The sequence below is a fragment of the Crocodylus siamensis genome, chromosome 1 (assembly GCF_052110815.1).
Source record: "Crocodylus siamensis isolate JL-2025a chromosome 1, ASM5211081v1, whole genome shotgun sequence".
NCBI classification, from domain to species: domain Eukaryota; kingdom Metazoa; phylum Chordata; order Crocodylia; family Crocodylidae; genus Crocodylus; species Crocodylus siamensis.
The window spans coordinates 237,905,880-237,918,125 of record NC_143395.1 but is presented as its reverse complement, the minus strand read 5'-3'; positions in this window follow the sequence as shown (position 1 = coordinate 237,918,125).

Genomic DNA, 12,246 nt, shown 5'->3' with positions numbered 1-12,246 from the left:
TTCTATGACCAGGTTACCTATCACCTGGACGAGGGAAAAGAGATTGATGTCATATATCTTGACTTCAAAAAAACTTTTGATCTGGTACCCCATGATCACCTCTTGGCCAAACTGCCCAGTTGTGGCCTTGGCTCCACCACGATCTGCTGGCTGGGAAATTGGCTCCGTGGTCAGACCCAGAGGGTTGTAATTGATGGCAGTCACTCATCATGGTGCCCTGTGACCAGTGGGGTCCCTCAAGGCTCTGTCCTTGGACCCATCCTGTTCAACATCTTCATTAATGATGTGGACATTGGAGTCAGGAGTGGACTGGCCAAGTTCGCCGATGACACCAAACTTTGGGGCAAAGCATCTACGCCAGAAGATAAGCAGGTGATCCAGGCTGACCTGAACAAGCTCAGCAAATGGGCAGACGAGAACCTGATGGTGTTTAACACCGAAAAATGCAAGGTTCTCCACCTTGGGAGGAAAAACCTGCAGCTTCCTTATAGGCTCGGCAGTGCTACGTTGGATAGCACTACAGAAGAAAGAGACTTGGGGGTCATCATTGACCACAAGATGAACATGAGCCTGCAATGCGATGCTGCGGCTAGTAAAGCAACCAAAACACTGGCTTGCATCCATAGATGCTTCTCGAGCAAATCCCGGGACGTCATTCTCCCTTTGTACTCGGCCTTGGTGAGGCCACAGCTGGAGTACTACATCCAGTTTTGGGCTCTGCAATTCAAAAAGGATGTGGAGAAGCTTGAGAGAGTCCAGAGGAGAGCCACGCGCATGATCAGAGGTCAGGAAAACAGATCTTACGATGACAGGCTGAGAGCCGTGGGGCTCTTTAGCCTGGAAAAGCGTAGGCTCAGGGGTGATCTGATGGCCACCTATAAGTTTATCAGGGGTGACCACCAGGATCTGGGGGAATGTTTGTTCACCAGAGTGCCCCAAGGGATGACTAAGTCGAACGGTCACAAACTCCTGCAAGACCGTTTCAGGCTGGACATAAGGAAGAATTTCTTTACTGTCCGAGCCCCCGAGGTCTGGAACAGTCTGCCAGCAGAGGTGGTTCAAGCACCTACATTGACCAGCTTCAAGAGTAAATTGGATGCTTATCTTGCTGGGATCCTATGACCCCAGCTGACTTCCTGCCCTTTGGGCAGGGGGCTGGACTCGATGATCTCCTGAGGTCCCTTCCAGCCCTGATGTCTATGATGAAAAGGAAGCTTATAGAAAGCAGGAACTTAGACAAGTAATTAGGGAAGAAAATAAGAGCATTGCTCAGGCATGCAGGGAGGAAATGAGGAAGGCCAAAGTGCAATTATAGTTGTAGTTAGCAAGGGTTGTGAAGGGTAACAAGAAGGGTTTCTACACATATGTCGGTAGCAAGAGGAGGATCAGGGAAATTGTGGGTGGCACACTTACTGAATGGTGGAGGCAACCTTCTGACGGGATGCAGAAGGAGCTGAAGTGCTCAATGCCTTTTTTGCCTCAGTCTTCACAGGCAAGTTCAGATCCCAAATTACTGCTCTGGGTAGCCCAGTTTTGGGAGGAGGTGAGCAGCCTTCAGGGCTGAAAGAACAGGTTAGGGACTGCTTAGAAAAGCTGGATGTGTACAAATCCATGGGGCAAGTGTAAAGTCTTGCACTTAGGATGGAACAGTCCCATGCACTGGTACAGGCTGGGGGCTGACTGGCTGGACAGCAGCTCTGGAGAAAAGGACCTGGGGATTACAGTGGGCCATAAGTTGAATATGAACCAGCAGGGTGCCCTTGTTGCCAAGAAGGTGAATGGCATACTGGGATACATTGGTAGGTGTGTTGCCACTAGGTCAAGGGAAGTGTATTCAGCACTGGTGAGACCACATCTGGGGTACTACATTCAATTTTTGGCCTCCCACAACAGAAAGGCTGTGGACAAACTGGAAATAGTCTAGAGGAGGGCAACAAAAATGGTGAGGGGGCTGGGGGATATGACTTACGAAGAAAGGCTGAGGGAACTGGACTTATTTAGTCTAGAGAAGAGGAGACTTAATAGACGCCTTCAACTACCTGAAGAGGGGTTCAAAAGAGGATGGATCTAGACTGTTCTTAGTGGTGGCAGATGACAGAACAAGGAGAAATCATCTCAATTTGCAGCAAGGGATGTTTAGGTTAGATATTAGGAAGAATTTTCTTACTAGGAGGGTAGTAAAACACTGGAACAGGTTACCCAGAGAGGTAGTAGAAGGTCCATTCTTGGAGGTTTTCAAAACCTAGGTAGACAAAGCTTTGGCTTGCATGATCTAGTTGGACATGATCCTACACTGAGCAGGGGGTTGGAATAGATGACCTGAGTTCCCTTCCAATCCCAAATTTCTATGATTCTATATGTAGGGCCCTGGCCAAGACCAGTGGTGGTCCTGAAGGCACATGTTGGCTGCCAGTTGGTGCCTCTCCCCAACATATAGCTGCAGGTCCTACAGAGCCAGGAAAAAGAGGCTGTTTGTGAGAGTTTGAAACATTTCTGAGAAAACATGCTTGTAACAGGGAGCCAATCTTGGCCCCTGTAGATGGAAGTAGGAGCAGTGTGCCAGCTGTGAGAAGCATACTCAACTATGAGTGGCAGCAGGTAACCAGCTGGGAAAGGGAGGCAACTCTCTATATATGTCACAGTGCACACCAGGATCTGGAAGACCATGAGAAAAGAAAAGCAATTTAGTTCCCCAAGTGATGCATTGTTGCAGGTGCCATGCTGCAGCAGACAGCATGGCTCAGGCTAGGGTCCTGAGGCATGAGGATGACATCCACCTGTCACACAGAGAGTATGGCCTTGTGGACAGCCCCCCAACTGGCAGTTATGGTTGGTGACAGTGGTCCACTGTACCCACAAGGCCTTGACATTTATGCAGCACTGACTCACCAAACAGCCATGCCCATGCTCCCACATGTAGTCTGACAGGTCCTCATAGATGTGCACATTGGAGTGCCTGATCTGTGCAAATGGGTTGAAGACCTTGGCCTCACCCCACAGCATGATGAGGTCCATCGTCTCCTCCTGGTTGTAACCCTGGTTGGTGGCATGTGGCATCAGAAAGGATGCCAGTGTGGCTCCCTGAATGGATTCCTGGATCTCTCCATGGCATTCCCAGTGCTGCCAGGGCTGGGCAGGTGCATACTGCACCCAATGCAGGGGCATGGTATGGGACAGGTAGGTTTGCAACTATACTGTGCCAGGCACTAGCAGTGTGGTCCAGGAAGGCTGCTGTGGGTGGTCTGGGGGCAGATGGAGCAGGATCCAGTGGCCAGAGGATGGCTGCAGATGGCACAGAGTGCTGCTGAGCCTGACTTCTGCCTGCAGCACCCAGTTAAAGGGCATGGCACAGGATAGGCTGCTGCATAGCAATATGGTGCCAGGGACCAGTGTCAGGACCTGGGCAGACCTAGGGCCTCTGCTGTGAGATGCAGCAACCAGAGGCTGGTTGCAGATGGCCCAGGGTCGGAGTGTCTCCACAGGCTTTTAAGGGCCAGGAACTAGGGCAGGCAAAATGCTACCTCTGCCCTGGGGCTGAAGAAACTCCCAGACCTGTGGCCTGGGGCTAGGATGCAGGCAGCCTCCTGGTGGCTGGATTGACTAGGAGCAAATTTGCTCCCAATCAGCTTCTACATGAGTGTTACTGCATAATAACTAATCAGGAGTTCATTTGGTACTTGTAATTACAGGTAGCCAATTAACTCATGAGTAAAGCAATTTACTTCACAGTAAATATCTGCACATGTAGACTGTGGCACTTACTATGCAGTAATTTGCTCTACTGCATAGTAAAGCATTTTGTATAGAAGTGCTCAGAGACATGTATTCACAGGGATCTCTTCCCCGCCCCCATGCTCCCCCCACCCCCAAGCTGCACAATGTTAGCATTGATAGCTCTCCATTCTTCAGGGCCTTAGTGTTCAAATGCCTATGCACACAGCTCTGGGCAAGTTTCTTTATGAGGAGAACAAACCTGGGAGAATTCTCCCAGATTAGTTGAATGTGTGTATGAAGCCTAAATGAAACTTTGCCATGGACATTAAGAATTATTTCATATCTTATTTCACGTAACACGTCCTTAATCTTTGGGCCATGGAAATGTTGCTAGTTGGCAGCAATGGATGTGTGTAGACAAACTGGGAGCCCTAAACTGAAGTGGTGGGTTTTTAAAAACACCGTTTAAATTTATGGCCATTTAAATCCCTTTGTCATGCACACATCTGAACTTACCTGCCTCTCTGACAGTGGGGAAGGGAAAGTGAGCTGCCAGCAGGTGGAGCAGTCCCTGTGCTGCATGAGGTGGGGGGCTGTTGCTTCCCTCTATGGCACTGGTGCCCCACCCCCAGGCACCCACCTGCAGGCAACCAACTCGGGCAGTTCCAGGGGGCACTGCTACCACAGAGGAAAGCACTGGGCCCTCGCACAGCTCAGGCAGGCAGGCTCCAGGGAGGTGGGGTGGGGGGCAGTCAGACTCACTGCTTTTTTTTTTCCTTGGATGGAGCCTGCCTTCCCGAGCTGCTGTCAGGCTTCCTGCACAGGCTTCCTGCAAAACCCCTGAGCTGCACAAAGCCTGGTTCTTAGCTCCATAGCTGTAGGGCAGCAAACTAAAATTCCTTAGAGTTTTAGTTTGCTGTGTCCCAAGTCATTTAAGGCATATTATGCCACCAAATTTGCTACAGTGGCTGGAATTACTGTGCAATACACCACAAAAGTGAGCAAACACCAACACCATTAAAGTGGTGCAAAAACATTTAACCCACTTTAAATTGTCATGCACACATGCCCAATGTGACTACAGGGAATGCTGTAGGAGATATCAGTGGACCCTCAATCCTGCCTTCCCACAATATTCTCACAATACCACTGTCATGCCAAGATGATGTACTGCTCTGTTTCTGAATGGGAAACAGCATAGCAATCTTGTTGCTAGCAGTTAACTTAATAAGACTGTATACCAGTGGTCTCCAACCTTTTTAAGTAGGAGATCACCTTTGGTATTTAAAAGTAACCTAAGATCTACCATGCACCATCGCTATCTCCCCCTCCCACCTACTCAGCAGGTAAGTCTGTGGGGAGGGAAGATGAAAACAGAGGGAGAAAAAATTATTTGGAGATACAACTCCCCAGCAGGTAAATCCCACCCAGCCAGTGCCCCACACAACTTACCCCTGCTCCTGCCTCTGCAACACTGTCCCTCACTGCAGGGGCCTGATCTAGCCTTTGCCCATTCCCTCCCTCATGGACTGGCCTGCTGGGCTGGGCTGGGCTGGTGTGCATGCATGCATTCATGTAAGCACTCAGTCCCCCACCCCAGCCTCAGATAGACTCCAATATCTACCACAAGAAGTTACGAGATCTACTGGTTGGTGACCAGTGCTATATACAATGCTACCCAAATGTAGCTGTACTTCTTTTGAGAGCTTTTGAGCAGAGCTGGGCAGGTAACTGGGACAGTGCTTCCTAGTGCCATAAATATCTGTACATACTGGGTGTTTCTGCACAAGACACTAAATGGCCAGTAAACTAATTCTACTGTGCATTAGTGTGTCATGGCAAAAGCTGTGCTATTGCACAAATGAGCAGTAGAATTAATCTACTGTGCATTAACATCACTAAAAAGGCATGTGCTGGTGCTACTGTGCCAGTAATGCTGGTTACTGTTCATTGAATTAATACCTGTTATTACAGGTACTAAATTTAATATGCAGTAACTACAGCACATTAATGCATGTGCAAATGTACTCACTAGCTGCCAAACCAGAAGCAGTTTAGCTGAATTTGCATGGCATTGTACCCAAGCTAATTACTTTGCCTTTTAGTAACACTTATTAGTCCATCCTCACTGCTTCATGAAGGCTACAGGATCAAAAATGTTAATGCTCTAAGGGAAGTCATCCTTCCTATTTAGTCAAATGATACAAGGCACAAATACATCTCCTCTTCATTGTTTATCTTGGGCCAATCTCTATGTTATGACTGTAGCTATTGAATCTCACAATAAAATAGAGTTTCCTACTAGTTATATTTACAAAGAAAAAGTCAAGCCTAAGTTTTGAAGAGGTATTATAATATCAAAGGTTTAAGACATATTTAATGATTACACAGCATGTTGATGCCAAGAAAATACTGTGGGTGCCTTTGAAAAAAATAAAATAGTTTAGATGTACAGGCAGATATAAACAAATGGCTAAAGAGAAAATCAGTGCAAAAGCTCTTCAGGAGAAATGAAATTTTAAAAAAGAAATTCAGCTTGATATGATCTAATATATCCAAGGTTTAGAATCGAACAATTCAAGGAAAGTTCAGCTGTTTAAGAGACTTAGTACTCAAAGCAAAACCCAAAACATGTTTCTCAATAACAAGTAAAGAAGGAATAGAGTTATATGCCCAGTATGGAGTCTGACAAATAAGGTTTCTGATCCACTCTTATTAAGAAGTATAGTACTGTTTAGCACACTAGGATTTAAATTAAAATACAATCTGCAATAGGGATTACTATCCCACTGCTCCTGCCACAGATTCTTAATGACAGCTCTACCTAGACTTCTAATTTCAGTCCAGGATAAAAAAGACCTTAAAAGCAACTTGATGAATATTATAGTCAGTTCAGCTGCAGCCTCATCTTTTAGATTTCCAGCTATTTCAGTATGATTGTAGACAAATAATTTGGACTTCACCATCCAGAATACAAATGAACTCTGGCTTCCCACACTGACTCCTTATTGGATGCAGAATAAATGACAAATAAGAAAGGACAAAAAACAGAATAGGGTGATTCATTATTATTATAGCTTCCTGTGTTAATGTGGTACCCAACAAGTACCATGTCAAACATTATAATTCCTGTGCTATGGTGCTCCGAGTATTTACATGTGCCATATGTTATGATCTATAAGAGAGGTTGATGCATATGGGGGTGGGGTAGCTGTTTGGTTTTCTTTTGTTTGTGTTGGGGTTTTGTTTGTTTTATGTTGTTGGGGCACAAAAACTTCACAGAATACAAATTTTTCAGAATTGTGTTAAAGACAGGCTAAATCCAGACTTTCAAAAAGCCCTGGGCAGAAGTGCTGTAACTTATCACACTTTACTCAAAGTATGATAAGTTAGAGTGTGGGGCAAATGAACAGACATTCACTGTTCAGTGCTGGGGGTGCTCCACACAACTCTAAGTCTGGCAGAGTGGCCCCTATCCCCAAACCCACCTCCCAACAGCTGGCAACTGACAGCAGCCCCCTGCTGTGAGGCCCACCCCTCCAGAACATGCGGGGTTGAGGTCTGGGGTCAGGTCTACACAGCGTGGGCCTCCCTTCCTTCCCCCCCCAGCCCCTTCACAGCTGCATCAAGCAGCTGCAGTATGGCATGGCCAACCCAGGGCTCCCACAGGGACACAGACCCAAGAGTCTTTCCACTTCAATTCTTCCCCTTCCCCCCTCCCAGCCAAGCAGCAGTATGCTGTAGCTTGGCCAGGGTGGCTGCTGGGAGAGTGACCCTGAATGCATTCCCCAACAGCCCTCCCCCAGCCAGGCTGTGGGACACACCAGAACTGGGGTAGCTACAGAGACAGAAACCCCACTTTCTCCACACACACACACACACACACACACACCACTAGGTTGCACACAGGGCTGAGGTCAGAAGCTGTCACTGGCTTGGGTCAGTGACAAATGGGAGGGGTGGGATTGGGTCAGCCCAGCACAGCACTCAGGCAGAGCAAACAAGCTTTGCCCAAGGATAGCCCCATATAATGCCCCAGGATTTTTCATGATCATGGGTTTGTGAGGGTAAGTTAACCCTCAATGGGCACATCCACACATGCAAGCATGTGTGCTTTCAGCAGCTCAAATAGAAGCGATGCAAATTTGAGCTGGGGCTTTTTGCCTCGGAGGATGTGCTCAGACATGTACTTTGTTGTGGAGCAAATTGTGTGACTTGGGGTAAAATAACCTTGCCTGGCTCTTCCCGGATCTACAACCCTGGGGGAGCTAGAGCCCAGGGCCAGCATCTGTGCTGTCCCTAGCAGTGTAAAAAGCTGTTCTGTCCTGGCCCCAGCAGTATAAAAGCCACCCTGGCAAGTAGCTTAGTGTTACTAGCTTTCAAGAGCTTCTGGGGCCCAGCCAATTGGTACCTGGGAATACTACCCCTTTTGCCAGCTAGACTGCTGAAGCAGCACTGAGAGTTCCCTGGACCCTTTACCCACTGCAGCAGTCTGGTAGTGGGGGTTGCTGCCTGGCTGTGACCTGCTATGCACCTGCCAGACCCAGATGGGGACAGCACAGGCAGTAGAGGAATCTGCCCCTCTGGGCCAGGAGCCAGTGGACTGTGGTTGCACTACTGTCATATGTGCCCCCCACCCAGCCATCTGAGCAGCTATCACCCAGAAGATGTTCTGGGTGTGGTGGCCTGCTTTGAACTGTCAAAGCATGTCCTCCTGGCCTCATTTGGCCAGGAGGTCAGCCACAGCCAGCTGGGTCCAAAGTGCCAGCTCTGACCAGGCAGGGTCCTGCCACTAGACTTGCTAGGATGAATTCTGGTGTCCCCTATTGGAAACTTGAAAAATTCCTGATAAAAAAATTGTGTCACTGTAAAATACCCCCAAATCCATGTTCTTCTACAAGCAAAACAAAGACCACTATAAAGAGAGAGAAAGAGTGAGACAGAGACAGCAATCAGTTGGACAATGTTTTATTGATATATCTACAGTGTTAAAGCATGTCTCTTATCATAATAATAAAGTGAACTCTAAATATATGTTTCATGAATACATGAATATATATTTTGCTGCCCTCCTACAGGGAGTTCAGGCTCTACACAAGGGCTGTGGCCTTCCAACGGGGGATTTGGCCCCCAAAATGGGGTTACAGCCCTCCAACAGGGGTTACAGTCCCCACACAAGGGCTACGGCCCCCCAACAGGGGTTTTGGCCCCCCAACAGGGGCCAAATGGCCCCTGCAGGGGCCACTACCCACCCTACAAGGCCCACCCCAGCTCCTTCAATTGCTTCCCCACCTAGCCCCATCCCCCACCAGTTGCTTCAGCCCGCCAATGGCTTCCCCACCCAGCCCTACCCCCCAACTTTCCATGGCTGTTGCCCCAACCCGAGGCACTGCCACCGAAAAAAAAAAACCCTGAAAAAAGCCTTTGCTTACCTTAGAAGCAGGTGTGGGGGGACTTCAGGGCCTCCTGGCAGTCCCCCGCCCTGGGCTGCACAAGACAGCAGGGGGGGAGCAGGAGGGCTCAGGATGGGGCTGCTGGGGCTGTCAACCTGCCCTGCACTGTGCAGGTGGGGCCCCAGTCAGCCAGATGGCAGTTGGAGCTTCCTGTAAGTGCCAGGGTATTTGTTTTTTTTTTTTAAAAAAACTATAGGGTGGGGGGCAGGAATCGGAGGGCTTGGGGGATGGGGCCAGGCAAGGCAGAGGGAGGGGGCCTCAGGGGTCTGGTGGGAGGAGGGGCAGGCAGGGTAGGGGTTGAGGGCATTGGGGGGGTTAGTAGGGGTGGAGTCAGGCAGGGCATGGGTCAGGGAGCTGGGGGAGTGGGTGGGGCCAGCAGGGTTCCCCCCATGGTCCCAGCCCCCCCTCCACCTCCCCGAACCCTTATTCACCGGCACTAGAGCCCTGGTGCTGAACACATGGTCTGGCCAGCACCGGGGTGAGGGGCCAACCACAGAGATGCTCTGACAGCCAGAGTGTCTCTGTGGAGGACCCAGCCTCTAGTTGCCTTAGGACATGGTCCGGCACCATGCCCTGCTCCACTTTTTTAAACTTCAATTTTTTTAGACCCCTGGATATCCAATGAGGGTTATGCTCTAAGTTAACGCACAGACATTTGATAAAGCACTCTAACAGAAATACTTCAGATCAGTACAATGCATCCAGGGTTAACTTAGAGTGGGATCTAACATTTTTAGTGCCATCCATGGGATGTGCCATGCATGTTTATTCGGTTACAGCTGTAAAACACTTTCATCATGCTTAAAACTCATTTACTGTAACATCTGTTCTAATGTTCCCATTTAGGGCTTCATGTACATTAGATCTGGAACTGTTTTTCAAAGAGAAGGAAACATAAAAAATAAAATGTTAAGTGGCAAAGAGGAAAATGTCAGAAAAAAAATAAAAAGAAACCTGACTGGAGGGTAGAGAATGAGTCTGTAAGGGAAAGCGAAGAGAAGAGAAGAGAAGTCAGGAAGAATCTGTACAGAAAGCTATTCGTCTTAAATGAGGGCATACCCTGGCCTACAGTATATTGAGTCATGCTGCTGCCATTATTATCAGCAACAGCAATAAAAGCATCAGTAATTACAGCCATGTTATTATTGAATCTGAAGCAGCACAGAGAGCTCTTTTCCACTTGGATTGATTCCTTGGAAATGTTTTCTGTGCATTGATAAAAGGATTGGGCAGTCACTGTCACCCCAATAAGACTTGAGCTGAAGGGAGCCAGCCAGCAATCCCCCAGAGATAGCAGAAGTGAAGGGGAGGAGTTCAGCACAGAGGGGAGGGGAGGGAGGTAAAATATAGGTAAAGGTAAAGGTAGATGTTAAGGTAAAGATAAAGGTTTGGGGCAAGACCAGTTGGGGTCAGATGAAATATTTTGTAGGAAGAAGAATGAGGATAGTAACCAGTATTGGATTCAGCAGTCAGGCTGCCACTTTGCAATACTAATATCTTTATCTAATGGTACATTAATAATCTGATCAAAACCTACTTATGAATAAGGCTTTTCTTCCCAGGAGATAAAATTGTAGCTTAGAGAGTTTCATACTCATGATTCTTTGGGAAATTATAATTACTGAAAGTAGGAAAATTCACCTTAGACAGACTTGATAAGTTTTAGCTAACAATAAGATTAACACTGAGTTTTATTTATGAATGAATGTTGTTATAGTTTCTAAAACTGATATATATATTTTCCAATAAAAAAAGTAATGTGATATTTTTCATATGTGTTATTCATCTCCCTGTTTTCTTATCTGATGTACAGAAAGGTGAGAGTTAAATCTGACCACAGGAAAATGGTGATTTAGTTTGCCTTCCCCCATTCCCTTCTGGAAAGTTTGTTGAGACCCTGTAAATTGCCAGTGTAAAACTTTATCAAAGTATTTACAATTTTAAAAGGAACTATTTTAGCTAGTGCTAAATCTGGAAGGAAGGAAAGCTTTCATTTCCCTGATTAAACAGTATTGTCATATAGTGGTCAAAGTGAAAAGGAAAGCTTTGAATGAGGCCAGCCCTCCCTTGAAATTTCTAGATTTTGGGAGATCATAAAAGAAAGTGGAAAAGCTTAGACTCAGAGGGTTATTAGAAGATCTAAGAAATCCTGCTGGCTAACTTCTGTAGCACTATTAATAAAGATGCTTCTGTAGGTAAGATAGGGTAAAAGATCAATAGATGAAGGGAAGGTTTTATACTGTACCTAATTTAAAGGTGAAACACATTCAGAATGCTAGCATTAGGAAATCATTTTGCTAATATTAGCAGTGATAATGCTAAAGCTGATTTTCTTAGTGTCAGAAAATGACTGCTGTTTTGTGTTTAATTTTGTTATTAAAGCTTAGTATGAGGATGATTTATATTATCATATCAGATGCAGAGTTAATAAAATTAAGAAGTTTTCCCCAGTTTCCTAATTTCTTCTTCAGCTTTGAATAATTTGGTTATCTAATATTTTAAATATATACACAGTAAATCCTTAGCAGTGTTGTTCAAATGAATTTAAAATGTCGAGCATCTTGGTTTGTTAGTCAATGAGGGGATGGGTGTTTTTGTCCAAATGTACCTGGATGTTTTTGTCCAAATGTGAACTGTTCAGATTAAATTCTACTGGTTTATAGTATGACAAGTTTGAATGATCTGAACTATACCTTAATATTGACTCATTCTAATAAGGGAAAACAGGAGGTTATCATTTTTTTTTTTCAGTAAAACATTTGTGTTCTAAAAAGCACCCTATTTACTTTACTAACATTTGCCCAACACTCCCAAAAGGACACAGCGAAAATTTTAATAAGAACATAACAATTTTCATTTGCTGGTTCAGACCATAGGTCCATCTTTCTGAGTATCCTGTGTCACACAGGGCACATACAGAAAAGCAGCTGTTGCAACTCATCATTGTTGGTGATCCCTCAAAGGCGAGGATGATGTCCATCAGGCTTGATGGGCCCTCAGGTGACTGAGGAGCCTGATTATAGATGCACATGTTCTTTGGCAATGGGGGCATGTTGTTGTGTGGGGGAGTGGGATTCAT